This window comes from Oxyura jamaicensis, chromosome 3 (genome assembly GCF_011077185.1).
Source record: "Oxyura jamaicensis isolate SHBP4307 breed ruddy duck chromosome 3, BPBGC_Ojam_1.0, whole genome shotgun sequence".
Taxonomy (NCBI): Eukaryota; Metazoa; Chordata; class Aves; order Anseriformes; family Anatidae; genus Oxyura; species Oxyura jamaicensis.
Genome location: NC_048895.1, coordinates 6,671,921 through 6,699,906, shown reverse-complemented (window position 1 = coordinate 6,699,906; position 27,986 = coordinate 6,671,921). Strand labels below are relative to the sequence as shown.

Sequence of the window (27,986 nt, the reverse complement as noted above, 5' to 3'; positions counted from 1 at the left end):
TGTCAAAATATCAGTAGGAGAAACAATTGACAAAGCCACCACTTGAGAATGTTGAGTAAACTGGGTAAAAAGCAGTGAAAGAAGTTAATGTGCAACCTGGCACACAGTACCAGTCCAAGCCGTGAGAACCACTTACGTGATAATTGGTCCCTCACAATATCTTCTGCTCTGTAAAACATTGTCTTGGGCTTGTCTTTCAGCACAGGAACTGATCTCTTTGAGACGCAATGAAACAAACACCCACCTGAAAGCCCCCTCCAGCTGACAGGGGAGGAATTCAGGTGGGAAAGCTTGCAGTTTCTGAACGGGTACAAAACAGTTTCAGGTAACTCCAGACTCACCCAGGGTCAGTAGAAAAAAGCAAACCATTTTTTGAAAGAAGAAGCACATTTATATGCAGCCATTTATTCAGTTCAGACAGAAATGAGCAACCTCCGGGATTGAAAGCATCTCCCTCTCCATTTTTATCCTCCTTGTTGTCCAGCCTTAAAAAATCCCCATTGTTCTGACTGAGAATTACCAGGGGAAGAAATGTAAAACCAGGAACCAGAACAGGAACAGAGAAAATTAACAAAGCTGGCCTATCTACAATGCAGGAACCCAGGCAGCAGAAGTATTAGAAAAGATACATATGAAATATCCTGCAACGCAGGTGTTTCATGGTGTCCAAGTTTCTCTCAGCTTTTTCTGATATATATATATGTATGGTTATATCTATATGGTTATATCTGATATATATATATGTATGGTTATATCTATATGTATGTATATATAGGTTCTTAAGGTTGGGAGAGTGAGGGGCAGAGCGACCAAAATCAAAGGCAGTGAAGTACAGCCACACGTTTGTATGTGTGTGCTGGTGCTCAAATACACACACATACACCAGGAAGGGCATAATTTTGAAAGAGCGCTGCTTTGCAGCAGTGAGAGCGCAAGTCATCATCACAAATCTGTCCTTAAAGAACAGATGATGCAAAGGCTTCAAGTGGAAGGTTGAATTTCACCCTATAAGGCAAATTATTTTACTTTCTAAAGTTGGTTCACTTTGCGCTTATAAAGTGACCTAGGAGACTGTTCTAAAATGGGATCTTCTTGAGAGAAAGGGTCTGATTTGTAGCTACTGGAAAATATGAAATCTGTGTATGTTTTGGCACATCTTGAGATTCTCAAGAGTCAAGAAACAGGCCTCTTTGTTTTTTAATGATTCAGAGAGTGGCAGCCAGTCCTTAAAAAGTGGGAGAACTCAATGTTTGTAGAGCAAATATAATTTCCTTTATGACAGAAAAGTTCCCATAGCAGTATCTGTTATTTCTTGTGTTGTTTTAAAAAATAGTGATCCATGTTCAGACTTGTTGCTAGAGCAACAAACGTGGGCAAACGCTGTTCTCAAGAGAGATGCTCAACAGCAGGCCAGGTGTTCTTTTGTATAGATCTGGATCTTGTCATATTGAAAACCATGAATGAATCATGACAAATTTCCTTCAGATTTCACTAAAGCTTATGATAGCCTTAGTTTCCTACTCAGTTTGTAGTAAATAAATCCCTTTTCCATCAAAAGCACCATCCTTAAGTAGTCAAATACTGACAGGACTCTGGATGTCAACGGAAAAGTAAAAGCACAATGTGAATGTTTGGTATCCAAGATTAATAATAACCAGTATGGGATTTTGGGATTTCCTTTGATGAGATCACCCAGTGTCTCAAAAAAAAAAAAAAAAAAAAAAAAAAAAAAAAAAAAGACAGAACAACTAAATGGGAATAGAAAAGAGAAAGAGAGAACAATGATGAGACTAAAACTAGCTTCCTCGTGAATAAGGCTAGTATATGAAGAAGCCTTCTTCCTCGTGAAGATGGCTTCTGCCTGGGGACCCGGGTCTGTGTGCAGACAGAAATGGCTCCCTGGGGAGGAGAGTGTGCTGAAGCTCAGCACAGATTCCAGGTCTGGAAACTCCCTTCTACACCATCTTTAGGCATGCATTTCCTCAGATGAATAAGATGCCTTAGAAGTTAGGAAGGAAAAAAAAAAAAAAAAAAAAAAAGCTACCCTGGGAATACATAATGCATAACTGACAGTACAGTCCCTGATAATCTCTGGATTTCTCCAGTACCACATCCAGGCAAGTGTTAGCAAAAATTCTCTTCAGGGACTGCTCCCAAAAGTAGCAGATACCAGACTTGGTTTGGTCACCTCAACAGTTCTGCAACAATATCCTAACAGGCCTGGAAAAAAACACTCAATTAATTCTGTTGCCAGACCCCTGAGCACTCCACAGGGCTGAGAGATGAATTCCAGTCCAAAATGCTGTAAGGTACGAATACAACCAGTCTGATCAGACATAGAGCTAGTGTGAACCTTTTGGCCTTGGGCACAGTGAGAGGGCTGATTTTGCTGCTGTTTGTCCTTGGCTGCCACATTGGGGATTTCCCTTGTTCTGCCTTTCTCCCCCCTTTAACTGACCCGAGAAAGGCTCACAGGAAAGCCAGGCAACTTTCAGTTTAAAGGATGTCAGCTCTGCAGGGCGGAACATGGCTACAGCAGAACCATGCTGGTCCTCATGGCATGACTGATCTCACCCCACTGCTTCCTGGGCAGCACAACTCCACTACTTACTCCTGACTTACCATGGCCTAAGAGAAAAAATGAACCCTCTTTTCCTTGCTAGAGGAATATTGTTAATGAACTGAACCCAGAGGAATTCAACACTGCTTTAGGCTTTGCCTGTAGGTCAAAGGAGATGGTCTAAAAGGTGCAAGTCCATAATCATCAATAAGGAAATCATAACTTTCTGCACTCTTTCCTAAGCTGCTAGGAGCAGATGGCGTGCTCGGCAGATGGAGTGGTGCAGAGATGCACATCTGGAATGCAGGTGCTCCACCAGATACTTGGTGGCATTCCAGCAGCTAGATTGCTCTGTAGGCATCCTCCTCTGTTTATTGCGTAGAAAGAGGTTTGTACCTAATTGGCATTAACAATAACAACAATATCTCCTCCTCCCTAACAAGCCAAAGGCTGGAGTCAGTCATACACGTCCCTCTGCTTCTCTTTACTCTAATTTTCTTGTGATTAGACCACCCTCTTCTTCATCTGCTTGGCAGACTGCTACACTGAGGTGGATGTCAGGGCCACCACCAGCTGCAAGCCCTTTATTGCTTTACAGTTCTTCAGCTGAGCATTTATTATTATTATTATTATTCCTCAGCAGCTGGGGGAGAAAAGAGGTGATCAGCAGCAACTTTTCGAACCTTCAGGTTATTCAGTTTTACTTGCAGCTTCCAGGGACTGACCATCTTGCCTTATGCTAATGAAGGGTCATGTTTCTGCAATGGAGGAGGGGATTTAGAAGAGTCTTCACACAGGATAACTCTAAATACAGCCCCACTGAATGAATGCATCTCTTTGGAGGCAGGCCCAGTTCCTTCATCTAGCCATACACTTAGCCTGTCTGAGCTGTGCTAAGCCGCCCTAGTACCCTGCCAGCAAAGATACACAAGCTTATTTTCTGCAGGGCCTAAGAGTGTGCATGCTCTGCTGGCCACTCCAGTCACTGCCTAAACACATTTTTCCCTGAAAGCAGGCCACAGTACTGAAAATAAAGAACAAGAAAAAAGGGAATTGAATAGTTTAACAGGAAGGGTCTTAGATGAGTTTAGCTGATTGCTAATACATACGCTAGCATATATTTTTTCCCCACACTGTTAAATTTTCATCCCCTAAGGTATTAGAAACTTTAGATATTTAAGACTCAGTTTCCTATTTTAACACCATACACAAGCTACAAAAATACATTGTCTCAGTCATGAAGGAAAGGTAGTTAGGGTGCCCAAGTTCTGCATTGTGACAGAGACAGATCATACTCAATTTGTCTTTCTTCCAAAAAATAATTGTTGCTATAGCAGTAAATGCTCTGAAAGAGAAAAAAGCAAACAAACAAAAATAATACCAGCCTGTGAATAAAACATGTATAAAGAGCCAGAAAACCGGCCCCGAACTATTCCTTTTAAAGTTAGAAACCTAAACTTAAGCTTCTCAGTCAGCATTTAGCTTCTCAAATACCCAGGCAATTTCACTTTTAAGCACATTGCTCATCCAGCAGCAGCTACTACTGGCATCAACAAGAGGTTTGCCACTCCTTGACTCTCTTACCAGGATGGAGGTTGTGGTGAGAGGGCAGAGGGGAAAAAGGAAGTTAATTCATCTTTTGCTAGTTCAGAATGATCCTTTGGGGAAACTACAATCAGATCGGTGTTGCTAGATCATAGATGATCATTTCCATCTATCCCATGTGACCTCAATAACTGCACTGTCATCACACCCAATGGGGAAAAAAAAAAAAAAAAGTAAAAAATAAAAATAAAGTGACAGAAGCAAACAATTTGCTCAGAGATATGAACCAAAGAACTGTCTGTCCCCTGTGACTAATAGTACTGAGGGTCAAAAGCATTTTATTTCACCACATAGCATTAACGATGGGATGCTTTGACTACACTGTCCCTTGACCCATTCTATTAGTGGAAAGCGTAAGTCTTTCATGTTCTCCAAGGCCTGTCTTTTCCTTGACCTGGACTGAAACCACAAACGTATGCTATTTCAGGCACTTAGATAGAGTTTTACAATTCCAGACTGCAATCAATTACTATTTGAGATTTATAACAAGCACTTTTTCCACAGAGCTGAAATCTGATGGTGACTTCTACTAGAAACTCACCTAAACTTGAAGAACTGATGTTTAGAGAAGAGGCCCAAATAGATATATATTTCAATACTTAGTGAACCCAGAATTAGCAAATTTGTGCCAGATTTGATCAAACAAACACTATTAAGGACTGAAACAATTACAAAGGGACTTGTGCATGTGAAAAAGTTGCACAAATATAAAGGTAGGATGTGAGTCTCTGGTTACACTGGTTTAAATGCTAACATGTAAACATTCATTCCAGCCTCTTCAGATTATTTTTTTTGCCACTGTCAATATAGTTTAAATTAATCCAATTGCATAAATTAAAGGAATAGGAAATATGGATCGATGACTAGTGCATTAATTTAGAATGTTTGTTGTCTATGCAGTCAAGAGAACACAATAGTGATTGCCTTAGCATACATCTATTCACATAAGACCACCTGACCTAAGTAATTATGTTCCTAGCTTCACCACAACAGTTAAGTGCCTGAAGTTGGATGGGATGAACGTGCACCTAGAGTCATAAATGTACAACTACAGTTCTCCAACTTCTTTACACACTGCTGAAAGGGACTTTATGTAGAAGTAAAATCCATTTTACTTCAGGTCCATGCAAAGGACCATATAACTAAGCCTGTAATGTGCAACACAACATCACATGGAAGTGTTCAAGCTAGCTTGAAAAAATGTCAACGGAGCCAAAAGTTGTATATATTTATATCAGGTGATATTTCTAACCGAGTAAATAGCCTTGATGAGACACAGATCCAAAGCATCATGTTCATGTGAATTTTATTCTTCTAAAAGACATACATATGCAGGGTATTTGCACTGAACTGTGAAGGTAACACCAGCTCACTTGGAACTTGTCTCTAACGGCATGAGCATGTAGCCATGCTCTTAGCAAGGATCCCAAAGCTTTCATTACTCAACCAAGTCGTATTTCAATGTAGCTCACAATGAGAGTGGTATGAAGAAAATAGTTAATATAGTAAGCCAGATTCAAAAGTTAGTCCTGCAATCCACCTAGCAAAACTGCAGAAAGATGGAGGAAGGATTATTTCCATTTTAGAACAAATATATCTCATATATTTTGTAGAAATGAACAAGAAAAAGTGGCTACAGCTCTTCCAATGACAAGGGAGAACCTGCATTCCAGAACGGTCCATTAACATTCTTCAGTTATCCATTTCAGAAACACAGGATTCCAATCAAAGATTCCTGTAATCAATAAGTATTTTTAGCATCAAGAGATCTCCTATTGAGAATTTCAATAACTTTTTAAAATTTAATAATGAATAAAACTCAAGTAACCACAATGAAATGAAGTATTCTTTTTCCCAGTTAAAAAGCATGAAAAGACACAAAGAGATCATTTGGGGTTGAGATGCAGCCAAGGACATGAGTTTTCATATTTGTATTTCCATTCTGTAGGTAAACATGAGTCTAAACAGAGGTTCAAAATCACATGGACAGTCTGTCCCAAAGCAGGAATTGAGCCCAAACATTTTGGCTTCCTGCTCTGTATTTTTTCTTGCCCAGTTACCTTAATGATTAAATAGAAGTCACTCCAAATGAACAAGCTAGGGAATATTCTCAGGAATAATGTATATTTTCTTCGCATATCCAACCCCATCTTTTTAAAGCATCATAAAGAATTTAAGAGAATGCTCTGCAAAAGAGCAAGTGAATTGCTCATTTTTTCTGATTGACATCTGTAACTCCTCTTGCTGCTTCTGAACATAAACAATTCTCTGCACAAAGATACTGAAACATACCTTTTTCTGTGACTGCAATAGTTTTGCATGCCTCTGCTATTATATCTCAGTAGTTCTAGGACCAAACCCATCACACTGCAAATATGGCACAACTTGACAGGCAATGCAGATGTATTCCAAGTGTTTGGGATACGACTCTCAAAGTCACACGCAGCTGACTTTCTTGGCTAACTCTCACTCTCTTGGAGTTTTAGTTTCAATGGCTGCAACGGTCTTCAGCACATGTAGGTAATGGACCATGTAAATATCAAGCATTTTTGTAAGAACAGATCTGGATGTCCTCAATTATAATGCTTTCATCCATGCATTCCTGGTGGTTTCCTTGAAATCAAATATATTGTTTTTCACAGGTATTTCCAAGTCTGGTCCATAATGGGGAATGAATAGTAGAAGCAGTAAAAGTTTTCAGCTGGAAAAATTTCCCATAAAAAGTCAAGGCTTCCTTAAAAATGAAATTTTTCATAGCACTCAAGAGTTACATTTATCAGAGTTGAAGGTCCAGAATTTTCTATTAACTTTGCAAACACTCACTTCAGTGTGATTCTATCCAGGCTTTTAAAAATGTCACAAACACAGTGTGGACATTCATAGTAAGAATTAAAACTGACGGGAAAGGCTATATTTTCTATCCCATTAATAATGTAAGAATTTCTTTTTTTTTTTTTTTTTTTTTTCCTGCCTTAGTATGATCACATTTTCTAACCCACTACAGAGCAAGACAGCATTCAGAATATTTAAAGGATGATAACTACTGCCTTTACTATACTTCTCAGAAATGAAGCAGATAGGGGTTCTGAACAGGCCCCAAGACTTCATATCTGAAAAACTTTCTGATCCCAAAATACGGCTTCAGAAAGGCCTGAGCTGTGGTGGAGGAGAGAGAAGAGGGATGGAAAGGGTCTGTCTCAAGAGGCTTCTAGACAGCTTAGAGAAGGAGTATTTTGATGGTAAAGTCTCTTGCCAAACTTTAAATTGGCTTTTTTTTTTTTTTTTAAAAAAAAAAAAAATACATAGTTGACAAAACGTGGGGTTCTTTTTTTTATTATTTTTCCCTGGAATTTCTTAGTACAGTATTATTCAGTAAGTGCATATATTCCTCTCTGCCCAGAGATGCTCGGTTTTCAATATTTTCTGCCATACAAGTGGAGATCAAGGACATTTAGGTATTTCAATGCAGGACTCGAACAAAGATTTCTTCAGTGCTTCATTTACAACTTCCTAATGTTCAGCTCTTGTCAGTTTGCAGGTGAATGGGTTGCCCAGCTGTCATTCTGTACAGTGGTTTTGTACAACAACTGGAGTCAGGTTTTTCTTGCCTTATATTCACCATGAATTTTCATGGATGGCATTTGCCAAGGTTTGAGACAGAGCGATTCATTGAATAAAGTCCTAGTGTGTCTATCCAACAGCATCTGTGCAGACAAAGCCAAGCCTTCTCTGGGTGCATTCCCAAAACTTAATCAAGCTAGATACAAATGTGCACCATTTTACTGCTTGGCTTATGAATTCTAAAATATCCAGGTTCTTTACCTCATTCTGGCAGCAGAAAGCTGGGAGGAGGGATTTTAACTGAACATATATTACAAAAACACTACATTTAAGCCTTCTTTATATTGGAACAGAGAACTGATCTGAAATTCATCAGAGCCATAATGAATAAAAAGTTCACTACAGGACTCATTGCACCATGTCTCTACATTTGGTTGGGAGCTTCAACTTTATTACATTATAATATTTTTAGAGTGCACACTCCATACCAGGATCAAATCTGACTTGCTGCTCTTCCTTTGCTTTCCTTTTTAATACTGAAATGAATGTTATGCACTTTTGCTGTCCTTGTGTTGGTTTGGCTTTGTTTGATCAGTTTGCCCAGCTGTTCTAGTAATAAGGAAAACATCAATTCTCATTTTCAAAAAAAAAAACAAACCAACAACAACAACAAAAACAACCACAAACAACTTTCTTTTAATAATGTTTCTATTCAATAGTATGATCTCAGAGTAGAGTTATTGCTGCCTTTTTCCTTTATTTTTTGCAAGAATTCTCTTAGTAAATGTAAATCATTATTCTTCAATTTGACATTTGCTAATCCTGAACAAGTAAGAACCATATACTTCATCATACTTATCAGGACACAGAAGTATTAATAAACATAACTTCTCACATTCAGCATTGTGTGCTGGGTTCTAGTTTACTCTAAAAAGTTTAACGCTAGGTAATTCAAAGCTTCTAAGGCCAGAAAGGCCAACCATAATTATTAACAGGTACTCAGGAGACTACTAGGAATTACAAGTGAATTCCTCTCGTGTCTTGAATTCTAGAGAGGATTTCATGCTTTAAGATGAAGCTGAGGTCTTCTTTAATAAGTTTCACAAATTGATGGTATGTCTTGAGTTTCACAGTTGTATTCAAACCACGTGCTCCCAAAGCTTCATCCTACTGGCCTCTTGCCTCTTCCTTCCTATTTGCCATCCTGCACTTTGTACGCACATTCACATACAGCACATATTACTAACTATCCTAGGCCCATGGTCAGCTGGAATCCATGTAGGCTCCTGGCTATAGTTCAATTTTAGATGCCAACATCTAAGAAATAAAATGAACAAAGTTAAAGGCTTGAAGCCATACAGTTCTGAGCTTGCCACATCCTTCTGGTCAGATCCCCTGCACAGACTCTGCAAATTTACTTTTGACACATCTCTCAGTAGATTGTGACTGAGCAGTTGCTGGATCACAGCAATGTGCAAGCTCTCTGGAAGACTTACAGCAGTGATCATGCTACCTGCTTTGTGATCATGCTACCTGCTTTGTGGGAAGAACCTAGCAGTATGCAACTGCAAGAGACTCAAAGGTTGATGCAAACTTCTTCCCAAATCTATTTACCATTTTCCATTTAAGTTTGGAAACAAGGAATTAGCCATTACTGTTGTGCCAGAGGCCCTCATCCGCCTGAAGATGTACACTGTACTTGGTGCCATATAGAATCATATAAAAATATGATCCCTATTCAGTCTAAATTACTTCTGTGTGTCCAGCATAACTAAGAGATATCAGTATCAGGTAAAACATCTGAAAGCGTGCTCATGAATCTGGATTCATTTCCACATGTTTTTTTGGCACTGCTGAATTTGGAAGTAGAATTCAGCTGATCAGTCTATGTAGATTAAGCTGCCTTCTTTCCTAGTCAGTAGGAAAAGTTATGCAGCTGTTTCAAGGGCAGCTGTATAAATTCAGCTAAATCACAGGAAAAGCTTTTTATTCATTATAATATGGCTTGAGGCAAAATAAGGCTGAAGGTATTAAACTGTAAGTAAACCTAGCCACAGTAAAATATATTGAAGTCAAGATTAAAAGCACATACACAGTATGAGCTCTTAGTGTGGATGGTTAAGAGAGAAAAAATTATTCCTTGGTGAAAAACTGAAATTCCTGAAATCTCTGTTCTTGTGACCAAATTGAGTTCTGGTATTTGAAAACCGATGCTGAATGCTTGTCAGCATCATTCAAAAGGAGAGAGAATCAATCCAGAAATTTTCACTTATAAAAACAAAAACAATAATGTGTTCTTTCAACCATGACCTTGATAACTTTTTTTTTTTAAAGCTTCAGACTGCGCTCTATGTCAAACTGTAGTTTTTTCATCGCAGGGCTGAACTGTTTGGAAAATGCAACATGGCCAGGATAAACCTTTATCTTCATTTGCCCATTGTTACTTGTATTTTTGTAGCCTTTTGGTAGCAAGAGGTCACATTTCCATGAAGATAAATTCCTTATTAGACCCAACTGTGGTCTGAGGTCATTGCGTATCTGTGCCAGGACAGACTTAAAAGTGATGGTGAATAGGAAGTTTTTGTGTTGTATTGTCCTGGTTTACTGCAGCTGGAGCCAGACGGTGTTAGGACCAATATCAGCGTGAGCTAAAGCAAGCATATCTTTCTAGTTGTTCATCACACAACAAAGAGTAAATAAACAGTGTCCTCCATCCAGACTGAGCTGTCAGCCCAATTAGGCATGAGAACGTCCTATCGCACCACATTTCCTGTATCTTCACCTCCAGTTTCTACTGCTCATATGCCTGGGGTGATTTCAGATAGACGTGGCTGTATTTAAACACAGCTACGCTGCTGGCAGGGGTCAGGTCTGCTGTGTCAACACTAATCCTTCCTGTCTACTATCAGCTAGTTTGACATTTGATTTGTGTCAAGTTTCTGTGTCCACTGGAAGCCAAATATCACAGTTCTGAGATAACACTTTGCCCCACTTTCCTCTAACCATTGAAAAAAATTGTATTTTCTCTACTCAAACTCTGAATCAAGGGGGATCTGAAGTTACCAAGGCAAAATTGCATATGCCTGGGAAATTATACTAGAACAGACATCCTTTCACTTCATAAATCCATGCCACTCAGCTGTAGCTATAAAAGAATTAAACAGAATGCCCTTTTGTTCAAAATCCAACCTACAAGAATTAGAATGCTGATATTTTGAGCATCTCACTGAAATCTGCTCTTCGCTCCATCCAGTGCAACAGAGTAGGTCTAATATAACACCATGTTTTATATACATCTTAAAATTTGACACAAAAAAGGCCAGCCACTCAAAGCACAGAATATCTTAATATTCACATCAGACTTGTTCTAAATGAAGCCAAAGGCTTCTCTCACCCCCTCCAACTCTGCTGAATAGTTTGTTATGACTGTGATAAAGATCAGTATCTACTGAAAGATAAGCCAGGACCACCACCGATTTGGGCCTTCAAAGCATGCTGAACTGCATTATACCGCAGTGTGAAAGGATATGCCTGTCATGAAGGTGCCAGCTCTTGTCACAAGGCTGTTCCCCCTATTTTAGCACTAGTCGAGGGTTTTCCCATGAGCCCCAATAGCTGTAGGTTGAGTTTCTAACTGTATGCTGTACTGTATGTGATGTATATGGTCCACAGTTCTGGCAGGCACAGTGATGAGCTACATCACATATGTGGGATCAAACACAGACCAGCACATCTAGATAATTCTGAGCTGCTACCTCTCTGCATACTGACTTTTCAAATCAAGATTTAAATTTTCTTGTGCATGAACATTTCATTCTTCAGGTTCACAAAAAAAAAAAAAAAAAAAAAAAAAAAAAAGTAAAGTACGTTTAATCCCAGATATTTATACCAGTTTAGGCAGTCACCTAAGCCAAGAGTATTTTCACAGTAGAATGACCCTCTTCTGTTTTGGCATTTATGCTGTTTGACACTTCCAAAATCAAAATCAAAACTTTTACCTCCAGGAAAAGACTTTTAAAAGTTCGTTTCATGTTAAAAAATAAATAAAACCCCTCTCATCTGCATTATCACAGACATCAATTTGAAAGTATTTTAGTCTTAGCTCCAGAATATGAGCAAAAATAACACTGCTAAATATATGTATGTGTGTATGTGATAATAGTCACCATGGATAATTATACACTATATGCATCCCAAAGTTTAAATACATTTTAACATTTAGTATTTTCCTTTTTTTTCCCCTTAAGTAACCACCTGAAATAGGAAGCTTTCCTTTGAATAATAATATCAACACCTGTTTTTCTAAATTTCCATTTCTCACTCTTCCTTGTTATGTGGAAAATTATTACGACTCATATCTGCTGACAAATCGGTGGATAAGGACAGTAAAAATATCCACATCTCTATTTAGGATACGGAATCAAAAGTCAATAGCTGAGGGCAGGCAAGAGGCTCGATCTTCTGCGAGTGGCTGGAAGAGAGGGAGGACTAGAGAGAACCTCGAGTCTGCCATACATCCTTGATGCAGAAGAGATCTGTGTCACATAAGGGACAGGAACATTCTTCTTCTTCCTCCTCTTGGGAGCAAGAAGAGAAAGGAGGAGATGAAGCAGGGCTTTGCCTGTTTCCTGGATTTCCCCTGGGGCAGGATGACTATACATACTGCTTGCAGCATGGGCATAGGCTAATCACTGCTGTGCTTACACTGAACACAGACTTTTGGGCAGACTATGAATCCAGTAATATAAGGCATAAGCTTTCATTGAAAATATTTTGTCTGCTTGATTTTCAACTACTATTGTCCTTCATTACAGCTGTTAACACACAACAAGGAACACAATAACATGACCAGAATGGACTTATCCCTATTCTGAGTGGCTTACAGACAGCGCTCCTTTACTCTTTTATAAGCAATTCAGAATTTCTTGGGGTTTTCCAGCTGATTTTAGATCACTAGTTCAACTAAGTCACAACATGGCCTAGCCAACATCTTTTCCCAGACAGGAACTGGAACACATGGCTTGTGGTTGCAGTAAATTAATAAGGGGGTGAAAAAAAAATAAACAGAAGGGACTTTTCCCATGTGTTTTACATGCAAATCTGTCCACCGTCCAGTTCATCTGTAGCACACCATTCTCTTGCCAGCCATTCCTGTGTTCACTTGCTATATAACTCTATGCTTCCCTCCACCACAAACTGTATTTTTTAATGAGTTCTCTGAATTTCAGAAGGCCAGATACTGATGATGTATGCTGGTGTCATTCTGCCGTAGATTTTTAAATCAGCTCCAGAGCTGCTTCTATATGTATTTAAAAGTATGATGAATTCCTTACATGTACTGTATATAGCCTTAATTATTGCATCTATTTGTATAGAAATATTTCTACATTCTTCTGTTATCAACGTTTACACAGCTATGTAATAAAAATGGTCAGGGAAATATCTTTACAGCAGAAAAAATGATTGAATTTCATTACTTTACTTAAGCACATCACAAGCTAGACCCAAAAATTCTATCCTTGTGAAAATACAGCACTATAAGTTCTTAAAATGCATCATTTTTCAAAGAAGAAAGATTCCCAATTCCCACTAAAATCCAGAATTTCCTGAAACAAGCTTTGAAAACAAAACAAAAAAAAAAAAATGTGTTGTATTTTTAAACTACATCCTCATTACCCTCAGTATTTGTCAGTACAAATACTTTTTTTTTTTTTTTGTGGTGTGGCTGTGAGTTTCTTCATAATTATCAGTGGAATATCCCTGGAAACCACTTTTAGTTCATTTCCTCAGGCCCAAGGAGTGCAAGCAGAACTGACAAATCTTAGAAACACAGAAGAAGTGCAGCTCCTCTTCCTTGTTTTTAAGCAATGCTTGGGTCAGTTTGTGGTTCACATAGTCCGAGAAATCATTTGAAATTACAGTGATCAAGAGTTGCATTGCAGCAGAGGAAACCTACAAGGCTGATTAGTTTTCCCACAGTCCATGAATCCAAAACTCAACACTTGCTGCAGTCGTTGCTTCAGAGTTTCTACAGCTGAGCAACATGTGTAATCAGCCAAACTGTTGCGTATGGAAGGAGGTGGCCCTACCTCTTCCTCAGTCTGATTTTAAGGGAAGCTAACCACTGACTGCCCAAAGTTCACCAGAATACACTGGGGAAGTTATTTAACTTGTAAATAAAGGGTCTTGCAGTGGCCCTTTACAATCGCTCCAGTGATCGCTAGTCTCTTGGATGTTCAGGCCTGCGTGTTCTCAGATACCTCTAAGAAAAGTATGAGGTCAGGCACCGGGACTCAGTCCAAAAACCCACTGAATCCTGTGGAAACAATCCCACTCAGTCACTGCAGTTAGCATTGGAAACCAAATCTTCCTCCGTATGCACCTGAAGTATATCCACAGTCAAGTAGTTAATCTCCATCTCTATACCTTAAAACCATAGGTGTCCACTTATTCATATTCCACGCATTTACCGTAACATCACAAGATCCACTCTTCATCCAAGACGTGACTTAAGCAGATAATAATTGTTGGCAGTAAAAACATATATTATGGTCATGCCCCTAATTCATGTTTGTTGTGCCAAGTGGTATATATAATTAATTTGTGATGTGTAATTTGTCCCATATCCATTATCATTCCTCCTTCTCCACTGTTCTTCAATGCTAGCCACTACACCATGGCTAAAAATAGTATTTGTTGACAGGTTTATAATGCACAAAGGCTGGTCCAAATCTACACCAGCCATTTACTCTACAGACTGTACCCAGACTTCTCCAATTACTAGAAAATGATTAACGAACTACAAAATATCATTTGAAGGGAAACTAATGAAAGAACTTGCTATTGATAAACTGTAACTTAAGCAATTGCTGCATACCTTTACTGAGATCCACCAGTTTTTCACATACAACCTTTTCCTTGTATTTTATCAGCAACCTACCCTGTGCAGCCATTTAGTAGTCATATTTGAGACCAAATGCTGTCCCTGCACACCAACACACACACTTATTAAAGGAAAAAAAATTATAAAACAATAGCTTAAAAAAAATGGAGGAGAGGGCTCCTGAGCATATCCGAAGCCTGCCTTATGTATGTGGTATCAGTGACCAGGTGAATTGGATCTCCTTATCTATAAGTGCACTGCTTGACCTCTGTGAAACATAAGTATGAAAGACTTACTAAAATATATTAAAATAAATAAATAAATAAAGAGGGAAGGGAGTTTCCTTTAAGGAAAGATCATTTATTTTGTATATTTCAACACTTGATTTTATTCCGATTCACACATGCACTTTAAATGTCCTCTTTTTAGTTTCATACTTTTCATAGTAGCAGGAAGCAAAAAGCTAAGCAAGAAAATATCCACATGCTCAGTTAAATAAATGATCTGAGAAGGTTATTTATTACCTTAAATTTCAAATTTAGATATTTTTTAAAACTTTCATTGAGAGGCTGTTCTGATTTTCCTCTTTTGCCTTCCCAAATTTTAACTAAAGGCAGCAATAAAGTTGTGCTAAAGAATAATGAGATACAAGTCTTCCACATGGGCACAGAATAAAGTATATGCATACCTTCAGTTGTCTCATGAAGGAGGTTGTTAAATTGCCACAGGCTCCAAATTTACTAATTTATAGTAATGGAAAACTATACAATATGCTCTTGAAGTGCAGTTTGTCGTGGTTGATAAAGCTCTAGTCTGGCTCAACACATACAGTAGATAGATTAAGTGTCTGGCTTATCTGTCTGGTCCTGAGTGTTCATCAGTCAACCTAGCTAACAAGCTAAAACTCAGGATCGTGGTCAGCAAGTTCATGCTCATCTGAAAATATGGGGTCTGCAGTGAGCTCTTTCACACACAGAGAGCACACCCAATCTGTTTAATGCTTGCTTACCCCTTGTAATGCTCTCCATCTAGAAAAGAAAATAACTGTGGCCTTGAGAAGCATTTACTTCCCCCTTCATTGCTTTTTAGCATCACCTTAAGTAACAACCGCTGAAGCCCATTATCAAAACCCTTTTATGATGCCAGAAATCTCAATAGCTCATAAAGTTGTATTATGAACCACAGTAAATTTTGCATAAATCAAAAGTGATTTAATGGTTTTTAATCAAAAGACTGGTGTTTTCTGTGTGGCTTGTTGCCTTCCAGCTTGGTATACAAAAACAGCTTCAAAGTAAAGACCCAGCTCATAAAGGTGAAGTGAGGTAAAACAGGGGTGTAGGAGATCTAGGCACCAATCCTAGCTAGGTGTAAAGCAGTGCAATGCTACAGCTCTCACCTGAAATCCCAGCTACCATAACTAAGAAGGAAGGGAGTAGAATCAGTGGCTTCACCACTAATAACACTGATGCAATTTCACTAATTTAAAGGATGTGACTATTAATATTTTCGTAAGTCAAAAAAGTGATTAAAGTTGGATTCCAGAATAAAGAAAATGTAGAGAATGTACTATGGACCAAATGAAGAGTTCAGCACAAGATGAGCCCATTCTGAAAGATCAGCTCCTGCCCCCCCCTTACTATTCACAACCGGAAAAAAAAAAAAAAAGGATCAGTGAACTCCAAACCCCTTTGCTGTTAATCCGTGCTGAGTTTCAAAAAGCCTGTGGAAGGACAAGACCTGAAAAGGTATTCACAATAAAAGAGGCAATGGACACAAAAGTATATGCTGCTAATTAAAAACTTAAAATTATATCACAATGACTTTAAATGAGAATGATCTCAGTCTAATCACATAATACTTTCTTTTGTGCTCTAGGTCACGCCGTCACTCAGATGCAGCATTCAGGAAGCACATTTCATTAGACTAAATAAAGCTTCAATCATGTGTAAAATTTCCAACTTGAATAGGCAACCATCATATCATTCATCAGTCTAGATGTATTTAATGGGTGTAATTTCTTCCTCATATTTCTGCATGTTGTTTCATTTTCATGATAGAAATCTATCAGGATTGCTTCTTTTGCTGTGCTTTTGGTCAAGATAAACAACACATTCTAAGATGTGCCCCAAATGCAATCCTTTTTGCTTGTCAAAAATTGGGTGATTGAGATAAATTTAAACTGAGACAGAGAGAAACGACAACACAAAACAAAACACACACCCTCCCAGGAATCAGATGATAATCCCCATACTTTCATGTCTTGCAATAAATTAATTATGCTTAACCAAAAACAAATTGAGCGGCCTTGTTCAAACACAACAGCCCCCCGTGGATTCTGACACAGTTTCCACAGCTGAATGCAAAAAGATTATTTTAAACGTGAGACTTTAAAGCTAAATACAACCCTTAAGAGCCCATCCCCATCCCTCTCTTCCTTCTCTTCTTCTCCCCATTTTGAATAGATCTATATATATAGCAAAGTACTATGACAACCTAAAACCTTCTTCTTTTTTTTTTTTCTTTTTTTTTTTTTTTTTTTTTTTTTTTTTTTAATGAATAAGATGAATCATTAATTTGAAGAAGATTTTCAAAGTGGTCAAGAAAAGACTGTAACATACAGAGTAGCTTTCCAGCATTATATGTCTTCTAGCTTAGATTTAAAACACAAAATACTCTTACTTTTATGATTTGGATGCAGAATTACCCAGCTTATCAGAGACAAAATTATCACATCTTATGCACAGTTCTAGGCTATGCACACATTCAGAGTTAGGACCAACTTAGCAGAGTTTTCTGTCTAGGATAGTTTCTGCCCCCCTCGCTCTTTATTCTTTTGTCTGCCTCCACGGAGGACAGAAATACAAAACATCCCATTGGAACCGGACTAGATAGCCACTAAGCCCTCACTCCTTTGACTAGCCTAAACTTTTCCCAGTTCTACTCCTTTTATCTTCCTTTCTCTTTATGTGTGTTTCATCCATCTGTTGTTTTCTCTTGTGACCTGGGCCCCAAACCTGTAATGAGATCTGTTCTGGTGCACCAGGCTCAGCAGCATCAAACAACAACATCCATTTCAGATACCCACGAGTCTAACTGGGCCCCCGAACCTTGCAGACTCATTCTTATTAGCAGCACAACCAAGTTAAAAGCCAGATGAAAATACAAAGAACCTTACGCTTACCTTTTCTGATCTGCAAATGCATTTCAGAATCCTGGATTAAGCAAGCAGATGGGATAAGGGATTTATCCATCAAATATTGCAGCTGAAATTGTAGTAGTCTGCCTACTAGCTGTAGAGACCTGAAATATAAAACAATAAAAATACCAATTTAATATTAATTTTTACTAACAATTTCCAGCACAGATTAGCTATTTTGGATATCTTTATTATTTTTGAGGGCTGGGACAGCATAGGAGGAGAATGACTTTCAGAGCCACTGAAGACAGCCTAAAGGGGCCTTGATTCTTTTCTTGTGGTGGAGATAAAAAGCTGACACATCTAGTTGGGAAAAAAAAAGTGCACCTCGGACAGTTAGTTTGGTTGCAACAGAAAGCAAAAGAAATTCCACCAAGAACACTTACAACCTGAGGGATAAAAACTTACTAACTAAAACTAGCTCTAAAGGGCCACCTTTACGGCCAGGATAAGTAGCTACAGTTCAGATAGCTTTTGTGATAATACAGCTGCTCATACACAAGACATTTTTTATTTTATTTTATTTTTATTTTTTTCCAAGCCAATGGCTAGACTCTGGAGGCTTCAGTCGATGCTGAATTGGAGAACTTTGTACAACACCCACAAGAGAAAGCAAAGGAAGAAAAGCCAGAATCCTTCTCCAGGGACCATAGGGAGCCTGGAACCAATTTTCAGCTCTACCAAAAGGTTCCTGTGTGACCTCCTGCCAACTGTTAATTTTCTCTGGCCAAGAAGCTCAAATATATTTTAAACACCTAATGAACTTTATAGACCAGTGCCTCTGAGCCTTAATTCCCATAAATAAAATGCAATAGTACCTGGGAATCTTTTCAGCAGAAGAATTTTTAAATGGTCATAGTAACTACTTTTCCTCTCTTGCAACAAAGTGAGGGTAGGTATGAAACTTTCCTCATCCATAGCATATGGCATCAATGTAGAGAAGAGTAAGAACTCTTATCAGAGCAGCACAACATTTGGAGAGGATTCACTGAAAATCAGCGTGAAACAAAATATCTCAGAGTTTCATAGCACAGATGTTTTATGTTGTGTATGAAGAAAAACAGTTAAAAACACACCCTTTAAAGGGAAGTCCCCATCTATCTCTATAATAGGACCACTCCTCAGATTCATATGCATATGATGGAGCACTGAAAATAAAGATCAGCTATTATATTCTTTATATTCTAAATTATCACGCATTTTTTCCACATCTTTAGTATCCATAAAAGCTCCAGGAAATTCTCACCTAAAGAGCCCTACTCTGTAATAAAGCCATGGCAGAGGATTTCAGAGTCAGGACTGGGACATGATCTTAGCATTACATGGACACCCCAGAAGCAGCATGCAGGACTAGAGAACTTCCCTCTCAAGAACTGCTTAAAAAGAGCTGCTTTCCTCCTTAACATGTATTCATATTTTTAATCATATTACAATTTTGGTTAGATATCATCCTACAGGCCGCAGTCATCTCTGAGGTCTTGCTGTCTTTGGACAGGGAGATTTAGGAACTGGATAATGTGCTATAGATATCCAGCTTGGACCTATCAGATAGATACTAATGTATTTTGGGGACAATCTTTGCAGAGTATAGCCATTTCCCAAAGGCTAACAAGAATGCTGTCATTTACTTCAGCGGGCACAAGATCAAATCCAACATCACCGCAGATGTATTTTTCAACATGTTTTACTTGATAAAAATATTTCATCTCTCAAAGGGAGGCAGGAATGAGAATTTTAGTGGAGTTCATAAACAGTCCCAACACAAGAGAGCTCAGCTTCAGACCCTGCCTCATATTTTCAGCTCATCTGTTTCTCTCATTATGTCCAGAAGCTACAAAACAGTTTTGCTTCTCATGAGTGAAAAGGGTTAATACAAGCTGGAAGTTATTTACTGGTTAATAGCAGTGGAAAAATTGCAGAGCAGCTTGGTCCAGTATCTAATAATAAAAAATAGTTTCTTGTAAAGAGGTTTTAGGGCAGGGACTCTCCAAGTTCTTCAAGTTTTTTACATTTTTTCTTCAAGAAATAGAACAAAATGCCAGTAATCTCGGCATTTGGGGATAAAGTTTTCCATGGCTTTCTGGTGACCTTGACAATAAAGAAACCAACGATTAGTAATCACAAGCAAAAACATAAGCTGGCCCTACCTGTCACCAGTTCATCAGTGCTGTGGTATTTCAGGTTTCTGACTAGCATATTTAGCAAGAAATAATTTGGTCTATTTTAACTGTGCAAAGACATTGGTGAGAGTAGTGGCATACTGTTAGATTGACTTCATTGCTATGAGATCCTGATGGTCATCTCCAAAAATAAGTCAAAAAATTATGAAGAGATGCCTATAAGACTCTGATACAGGAAAAAAATAATAATAATAATAATAAATCACTCAGAATTCAAGCAAGTCAATAGCTGCAAGAAGTGTCATTGAACCCACTGATACTACTTTTAAGCATCAGAGAAAATCTTACATATTTTTTTGGTTTGGTTGTAAAAAGTGAGCACCTTCAATTCTCTTGAGTTCAAGAGCACTAAGACACACTGGAAATCAGGTGACATTGCTTAGGAAGCCTATTTTAGAAACCCATTTCTGCTTTCAGCTACTACATCTGTATAAAAAAAAAATCCAAGCCTACACTCAGCAGTTCAGAGAGAGACATTAAATTAAGTACACATTAGATGCAGTATTAAATCAAATCTTTAACTTTTTATTTATTTATTTATTTATTCCCATTTCCCATTGATATCAAATGCTTGGGCCTTTATCTTTTACAGCAATTATGATCTAGGTCAAAGAAAAATGTAAGGGCGGGAAAAAGGCCTAGCTCAGAAGGCCTCATTTCTAGAAGTACTATTACCTAGCAGCCAATTGCACCACTGCTTGAGATCACTGATCTTTATTTTTGTCTGATTAAAATATATATAGCTTGACCCAGTAAGCTAAGCTAAGGGCTGGCATCCCATAACTCCATTGCTCAGGCATTCCTGGACAGCAGGAGAAACAGAAAAAGCTGTTTGACATGACAGGTACAGCACTACTGCTGAGAACATCACATGGAAGTAATAACTGAATGGATTTCTCCATCTGAAATCCCTGTGTCTTGATACACATTTGCATGGTGCCTCTGTTTCACCCAAGACCTCAGAACACAATTGCCATGACAGTGGATGACGAGGCTGCAAATCTTTGACAAAACACAGTTCAGGCCCAAGTGGCAGTACAGTTCTCACTGCCTACTAACTTCATCCTGCTCTTAAAATTTCATGACAGAGACAACGTGTCAGCAAACATTTATACTCAAATAGTTGACAAAAATGGCATGGAGCTGCCAGATTTTGACATTTCCAAAACATCAGACTACATAATTAACAAATGGTAGGTTTGTCTTTTTTCCTCTCTCATTCTGAGTGTTTTTATTTCTCTTGCTATCAGATAGTTTGGAGGAAGCTAGCTTATGAAAAAGATCTAGAGTAGGCCCTTCTCTGAAAAAAATCCCACTGGTCTGACTTCAAGGCTAATAAAAATGCTTTATTGTTTCTTCTGTTGATCCTCCTAACTGGTCAGCAAACCCCCAGGGCACAGTTAGTTTAACAAATTCAAGTTTGAGTGCCTGGTGTCTCATACACAGCTCTGGTTAGGAAAAAGTTTCCTGTTACAAAAGAACAGTCCCACTGAATAGCTGTATATTTGTTTTCATTATTATTACTTTTTAATTTCTTACCTGTTCTTGCCTGTTTTTGCAGGGAAAGCTCACAATGGTGATACAGATTTTCCACAGTACAATTTCTACACAAGTGTCCAAAATTAAAATTCTACAATATATGGAAAAAATACAGAGCTGGATCCCACCTCTGTTTCCCTGCCCTGCCTGCACTTTGAACATCACCTCTCTGCACAGCTCAGACATAGATCTAAGCTTGACTATGATCTACATAGTCCATATGGAATTAATGATCTAAAATCCCCACAGTGCAGTAAATAAAGACTAAAGCACAAAATGTTAAAAAAATCCTTGAATGTATTTGGGCTTTTAACAATTTCTGCTAATTTCTGCTGAAAAATATGTATTTGTGTGACATTAGTGCAAACATTTAGATTCTGAGGGCACAAGCATTTCCTAAAGCACAAGCAGGCAGTGCACTGTTAAATCCTCATAAAGCAGGCATTCCCACAACCAGGACAATAAGAAGCACAGAACAAAGGGAGGATTCCCTGTCTCTTGCAGTGAGAAGTATTTTAATCCACAGGTAACCTTTCTAACTTCCCTCTGACTTCAGAGTATGGAAACACTCATGTTTTTGATACAAGTTCACTAAGTCCAGTGGAAGTGCTTCCACTAGCTTCAAAGGGGGTCAGAACACATTCAGCATCCTCAGGGATGGCAGAATGGCACAAAACATGCAAAAGTACTATTCAAACCTAAGGAAAAAATCATTGTGATTCATTCCATCAAATAAAAATAATAATAAATAAAAATCAAACACATCATTCTAAAACAGGATAAAAGAAATTTTACCTGTTCTGATTTTTAAGCATCTACATGGACTACAAAAATATTATGGAGATGTGGGAACACAAGAAGTAACAATCTTTCTTTCAGGACTCTGAACAAAATCCTGGCCCAACTGAAGGTAATGGAAGCTTTTTATTGATTTCTATGAAGTCAGAACTTCAACCCCTGAGAAGAAACTGCAACCCCAATTTAAAAGAAAAATCTGTCAAGAAAACTGGCACAAAACCATAACTAAACAAAGTACACAGGGGATTTCAAATGAGATTAGAAGCATTGTTTTGACCCTGTGGCTTTCAGAGGGGTGTGAGAAAAACACAGCAACATAGCACAAGAAGCCTTTGCAAACCAGGCAGCTGAGACAGACAGTTTAAAGGAATTGGAAAAGAAAGTCTAAACGGAAATGGAGTGAAAGGAAAATACAGCTCCATCTAGGGTGAAAGGAATGAGGGCCAATAATCATTGGGATTCAGCTTTGTTTCTGTGGTAGGTGCTCTAAAACCCATGTTGGAGGAGCAGACAGAAAGGTCATGGAAGTCAGAATTATTATATGAGAAAGGAAGTGAGGAACAATGGGCTTAGAGAAGTCATGACAACTGAAGGATTGGTGGTCTTCAGCGCGAAAGAATGGGTGGCCTTTATTGATGGGTTCTTTCTATAGAGATGAATTACTGTGTGCAATATCTGTACAGACCAGAAGTGCACTGGTGACAGACTTGCTGAATTATTTGCTGTGGATAAACTATTTAAGGATTCTTTCCTGATTTTGATTTCAAGCAAGTCTAATTACTGCTGTAATATGTATTACAAACCCCAGCCCAACAAAGCACATGCATATGGTTCTTAGCTGCAGCCACATGAGAAGGCTCTCCAGCCCCAGCGGGACTACATACGGACTTAGGCTGAGTAGAAGGTTATGTTTCGCAGAGAACAAGATCCACTTGACTAAACACATGAGCAAAGAAGGCATGTGAAAAACAAGCAGAGGCAGCAGAGTTTCACAAACCTGGATGTCTACTGTCAGTTCTTCTGTAGTGCTGGTCACTGCCCTGTGACTTTGTTTCCCTTCCCACTCTGTCCTTTTTCTATTTCATTTCCAGCTCTTTAGCGCAATACAGTCTCCCTCCCGCATCTGTATTTCACCAACCACAAAGCAGCCTTGATGTGCCATAATCATTAATTAATCGGCAGTTCCCAAATTGTGCATTACTCTTTGTGGTTTATAACTGATCACTGAATACTTGCTCCCTTTATGACTGATTATTTTGAATCAGGAAACAAGTGAGTAAAGAAGAGGGAATAGGTGTTAAGGGATTTTTTTTTCCTTGTACTAATCGTGTGGTTCATGTGAAGACACTCCTCCCGTAGGAGTGGGAGCAAATCCTCCTGCACCCGTTTTCACAAGAACGGCTCAGGCGGGCAGGCAAAAAAAGGCTGAAACATTTCTGAGAAATTCAGAAGTGCAGTTGCAGTAAATGTTAGCATGCGTGTGAAAGCTGGTCATAGGTGGGAAAATGCACTGAGTTCAAGCTTCTCTGCAGAACAAAGCCATTCATTGCAACGTGAAAAAAGAAAGCACATGAGAACTGGGGGATTTCTGTTAGAGGAGACATTTTGTAGGACAAAACTGTGGGAATCTGTGGGTGTGGAGTATGCTGAGGTTTGAACTTGGGAACTGTGAATGTAATCTCAGCATCCAAAACTAGTAATGTGAAGAAGGAGCCAACACCACAGACCACCTAATCTATGAAAAGTCCGAGTTGAAGCTATAGGCTGCAGCAGCAACAATCCTCCACATGCCATGGAATCTCACAGTTCTCAGTCTGGCTTGGGTGCAGCCTTGTGATTGTCTCTCCCATTATCCACAAGGACTGATTCTGTTAATTTCTATACCTCCTGTGACTCTGAATACATGATTAGCAATAATAAGTAGACAAGTGTTTTTTTCCCTCCCTGGCCTCCCCTCCCCTTCTTTTTTTTTTTTTTTTTTTTTTTTTTTTGGTCAGGAAATGCCAGCCCTTGTGAGTTTCTCAGAGAAAATGAATGGTAAATTTGCAAATTCCTGTAAACACCCACAAACTTTCTCATGATCTCTTGTTACTTTCCAATGGACAGTCCTTTGCAACTCCAAGAAGCCTGGGCTGCTGAATACTGCAACCATTGTGCCAGCCTCAGAAACGGGTGCTTGTTTCACAAGGCACATGCCCACACCACCTGGAGCTGGGCAAGCACAAAACACTTCAGCCTAACAGAGAAATTCTGACTTAAAAAACAAAACAAAACAAAAAATCACACACAAGGACTGACTTGTTGAGCATTAGCTTTTATAGGATAATCATTGCAATCACAATAAAGCACAGACTGCTCTAGGCTTGTACTGCTAGTCATTGAGGGGGTCCTGCTGGAGGTTTTCTGGAGTATCAAGCTTAGACTTCTTTAAGTCAAGTCTCCTGCAGCTCCTAAAAATAACTTCACTAAGCCCTCTCTTACTTGGCACCAAAGGAACCTAAATCATACTGCTGTGGAAGAGCCTCATGACAGAATTTCACCCAGTGATTCAAGCTGCAGTCCCGCAGCTCCCAGCTCAGCCAAGTGTCCCTTTGAGAAAGGCACCACATCTTGACCGGAATACAGAAGAATGGGTGAAGCCACAGTGGGGAACCTAGCGGTGGATTTCATTTGTGAGTTTCCAAGGGTTATTGGAAAGGAGCGTCTGACAGATTATTGTGCCTGGATCTGTACAAGGGAAACAGGTATAAAAATAAAAATAAAAAAAAAAAAACACCAATGCAATGAAATCGGTTTTTCTGGGCTAAATGAACAGTCCAAGCTCCCACAGCCCCTCAGCCAGATGACCCCGAGATGCCCTTACAGACTCATCTGCAGTGCAGCAGCAGCCAGAACAAGGAGGAAATCGGGGGCCTTATTAGAGACCAGCCAAAGCAAAACAAACCAAAGACTTGGTTGCCACTGCCAAAAGCTGCTTTCACGAGTCAGGAATCCTGGCCATGCAGCTGCCTCACTTGCCCCTCATTTGCCCACATCCGCTGAGTTTACAAATGAACCTATTAGAGGGCATAATTTTCTATTTTATTTGCCAGGGCAAAAGATGGTAAGAAAAGGAGAATAAGTGAATGAATATACCAATACTCCTCTTTTTTTTTTTTTTTTTTTTTTTTTTCTGGCATGTCATTGTATTTAAAAATAGATCTTGAATTTTAAAATAAACAAAGGATAATATGGAGGTTTCTGTGTAAACAAATGATTGAATGTGTGGTGGTTTGATACAGAATTTTGTGATCAAGAAAATTCTCATTCAGCTTGTCCAATCAGCCAGAACAAACTTGTGCTCAGTAGACTTTAATTATAATTACATCTAATTGATTCTTTTTCCTCCCCCCATTTTTTTTTTTTTTTCATCTGTGGTATTGTGGTCCTGCATCATCAGTAGTTCTTGACACAAGAATGCACGTTAGGGACTCAAGGGTAGGAAATGGAAAGAACCATGTGAGTAATCATCTCATACCCACTACACTGTTTACTTACTATTTATTTCCATTAGAGACATGTTCAGAAGCAGCAGCAAGCTGATCCCTGAATGGGAACGGCCATCTCACTCCTGCCGTTGAGGGGAGCCCCGGCCCAAGCAGGGAACCATTTTTTGCAAAAATCTCATGCTGCAATGTGGGCACCAGTCAGAAGTCCATTTCCTTCTCTCAGGCATGTCTGCATGACTCATTTAAAGCAGCACAGAGTCCCTGTGAGAACTGAAGATTATAACCAGGTTGCTTCAATCAGCCTTCAAAGTACTACCCTCCTCTTAGCACAGTGGCTAAAGATGCTCAGCAACAGCTACATGAATTTGGATCCTAAGACACCTTTTTCAAAGGATTTTGGCATAACATCACATTAAAATGATGGAATGTAGGCTCTCGGCTCACTTAGTCATTTTTGAAAACGAACAGAGGATTAACACGGATCATGCTACAAATACACTTATGCTCTTGGGATATATTTAAGGCTTGCTATCTGCATACGCTCTGTCAGCCTCTGCGTGCATTCAGACACTCAAAATTGCACACCCTGATGGTGTTTCTGTCGTGCCATGTTAACTGGCCGCTGATCAGTTAGCACTGTCTTTTTTAGCAGAGTTTTCTAAAAGCCCATGAAAAACAATAGACACTGAGAAACAGATTTTGGCTTTGTCAAATGACACTAAAAAAAAAAAAAAAAAAAAAAGGACTCTCAACAAAGATGTCAGTGACTCAACAGCTCTCAGTAACCACTGCAAAATAAACAGTAGGCAGTAATTACTACACAGGGGCTGAGCATCTGCTAAGAGAAGCCATATTTTTCATTGAACTATGATTGCAACAAAGTCCTCCCTCCCCAGCAGAAAAATGGCTGAAGGGCAATTCCTCAAGCACGGAGTGTGTTGATATACAGCAGTCTCCCCTAGCACACCAGCGTGCTCTGCTATATAAATAACAGAAGTTTTCTGTTTTGAAAGAGGATGCTTTACAATAAAGATATTTTTAAAAAGCCGCCTGTTTTCCAGTTACTTGTGTGGTATCGTGGCCCCTACAGCACTGTGCTGGCAAACTGCTTGGAGGGCACATCTACATGTGGGTTTGGCCTGCAGGTTGCAGTGGAGATGCAGCCCAGCACCAAAGCAAAACCATAAGCCCGCAGGCTGAAAACTCCTCTCATCATGAATTATGAGCTGGGACGCAGCTTTAAATGTGTGCAGCCAGCCTGCTTATCTGTGCAAGCGAGCTCATGGCTGGGGAAGATGTGTCTGTGCCATGCACTGCACTGCTTCCTGCTTGTTCTGTGCTTATTTCAAGCAAAACCAACTCAAATGTTGGACTGATGTGCTTCCAGGTCAGTCCTGCCCCTCATCTCTGAAGCAAACACTCGTTCCCAGGAAAACGTGCTCTGTTTGGTAACCCAAACTCTTAAAAAGAGGCTTCTTTCAATGGTAATGCTATGGTAAACTAGAGGAGCGTTTGCTCTCTGCCATAATCTCTGATATTAGAGCCAGTTTTCTAAACAGAGCTGAGCTTTGGGAATTGGCTATTCCTGGCAGGCCCAGATTCCTCGTAGCAAGAATGCTTGCAATCCGTGCGACTCCGTCCCAGGACAGTATGGCTCTGTAAACAGAAGACTTTGCAGTGGGATTAGACTGAAATTTCACGTCATTCTCTCACAAAGAGAGCAGCCTCCACAGCTTGGAATCTCTGCTCTTACCTGGTGTGGGACATAATGCTGCCTTGGAAATACAGCTGGAACAAACACAACTCTTCTGCTTCTTTGAGTGATATGTGAAAGAATGAAAATCTAAACCAGATTTTTATTAAACGGCACATTTTCTTACTTTTATAATGTATTGTGTACAAGTATATAGCACACTGGATACATCCCTGTGCTAAGCCAAGCCTGGATAGTCACCCAAGTTTCCACATACCTATCTGAGGATCTAGAGGAGTGCAGACTGACTTGCAGAAATGCTGGGAACTCCCAGCTCCCAGTGGAACAAAAAGGCAGAGTCAATAATAGCCAAGCTGTATAAGCAATTATTGAAAACCACGTATCTGCAGTATCTGACATTCAAATATCTGCTGTTTGGTTCCAAAATTTAAGCATTTCTCATTACAAACTTAATGACAGGAT

At 39.1% G+C, this 27,986-nt stretch overlaps 1 protein-coding gene across 1 annotated transcript in view; it reads right to left on the bottom strand.

Moving 5' to 3' along the window:
• Positions 1–27,986, bottom strand: part of LOC118164830 — a 241,947-nt gene that overhangs the window by 102,417 nt on the left and 111,544 nt on the right. Inside the window, exon 4 of the mRNA XM_035322590.1 lies at positions 17,791–17,909. The gene's annotated coding sequence lies outside the window, so the exon portion shown is untranslated. The remainder of the gene's footprint in view (positions 1–17,790; positions 17,910–27,986) is intronic.